The sequence below is a fragment of the Bos indicus x Bos taurus genome, chromosome 11 (genome assembly GCF_003369695.1).
Source record: "Bos indicus x Bos taurus breed Angus x Brahman F1 hybrid chromosome 11, Bos_hybrid_MaternalHap_v2.0, whole genome shotgun sequence".
Lineage (NCBI taxonomy): Eukaryota > Metazoa > Chordata > Mammalia > Artiodactyla > Bovidae > Bos > Bos indicus x Bos taurus.
Window position 1 is genome coordinate 34,866,820 of NC_040086.1, and position 1,990 is coordinate 34,868,809.

Genomic DNA, 1,990 nt, shown 5'->3' on the forward strand with positions numbered 1-1,990 from the left:
CATAGTCGATAAAGCAGAAGTAGCTGTTTTTCCGGAGTTCTCTTGCTTTTTCGATGAGCTAATGGGAGTTGACAATTTGATCTCCAGTTCCTCTGCCTTTTCTAAATGCAGCTTACACATCTGGAAGTTCACGGTTCACATGTTGTTGAAGCCTGGCTTGGAGGACTTTGAGCACTACTTTGCTAACATATGAGATGAGGGCAATTGTGTCATAGTTTCAGCATTCTTTGGCATTGTGTTTCTTTGGGATTGGAATAAAAACTGACCTTTTCCAGTCCTGTAGCCACTGCTGAGTTTTCCAAATTTTCTGGCATATTGAGTGCAGCACTTTAACAGCATCATCTTTTAGGGTTAGAAATAGCTCAATTGGAATTCCATCACCTCCACTGGCTTTCTCATAGTGATGCTTCCTAAGGCCCACTTGACTTCACATTCCAGGATGTCTGGCTCTAGGTGAGTGATCACACCATCGTGATTATCTGTATCATCAAGACCTTTTTTTCTAGTTCTACTATATATTCTTGCCATCTCTTCTTAATATCTTCTTCTTCTGTTAGGTCCATAACATTTCTGTCCTCTATTGTGCCCATCTTTGGATGAAATGTTCCCTTTGTATCTCTAATTTTCTTCAAGAGATCTCTACTGAGGAAAACTTTCTTATCTCTCTTTGCTGTTCTTTGTGCATTAAAATGTGTATATCTTTCCTTTTCTCATTTGCTTTTTGATTCTCCTCTTTTCACAGCTATTTTTAAGGCTTTCTCAGACAACCATTTTGCCTTTCTTTTTCTTGGGGATTATCTTGATCCCTGTCTCCTGTACAATGTCACAAACCTCTGTCCATAGTTCTTCAGGCACACTGTCTCTCAGATCTAACCCCTTGAATCTATTTCTCACTTCCACTATATAGTCATAAGGGATTTGATTTAGGTCATACATGAATGGTCTAGTGGTTTTCCCTACTTTCTTCAATTTAAGTCTGAATTTGGCAATAAGGAGTTCATGATTTGAGCAACAGTCAGCTCCTGGTCTTATTTTTGCTGACCATCTTCTGATAGAACTTATACATTTTTGGCTGCAAAGAATATAATCAGTCTGACTTCAGTGTTGACCATCTGGTGATGTCCATGTGTAGTCTTGTCTTGTGTTGTTGGAAGAGTGGAAGAGGGTGTTTACTATGACCAGTGCATTCTCTTGGCAAAATGCTATTATTAGGCTTTGCCCTGCTTCACTGTGTATTCCTAAGCCCGATTTGCCTGTTACTCCAGGTGTTTCTTGACTTCCTACTTTTGCATTCCAGTCCCCTATAATGAAAAGGACATCTTTTTGGGGTGTTAGTTCTAGAAGGTCTTGTAGGTCTTTACAGAACCATTCAACTTCAGCTTCTCCAGCATTACTGGTAGGGGCATAGACTTGGATTACCGGGATATTGAATGTTTTGCCTTGGAAACTAACAGAGATCATTCTGTTGTTTTTGAGACTACACCCAAGTACTGCATTTCAAACTCTTTTGTTGACTATGATGGCTACTCCATTTCTTCTAAGGGATTCTTATCCACAGTAGTAGATATAATGGTCATCTGAGTTAAATTCACCCATTCTAGTCCATTTTAGTTCGCTGATTCCTAAAATATCTATATTCACTCTTGCCATCTCCTGTTTGACCACTTCCAATTTACCCTGATTCATGGACTTAACATTCCAAGTTCCTATGCAATATTGCTCTTTACATCATCAGACTTTACTTCCATCATGAGTCACATCTACAACTGGGTATTGCTGTTGCTTTGGCTCTGTCTCTTCATTCTTTCTGGAGTTATTTCTCCACTGATCTCCAGTAGCATATTGGGCACCTACCGACTGGAGATCATCTTCCAGTGTCCTATCTTTTTGCCTTTTCATTCTGTTTATGGGATTCTCAAGGCAAGAATACTGAAGTGGTTTGCCATTCCCTTCCCCAGTGGACCACGTTTTGTCAGAACTCTCCACCATG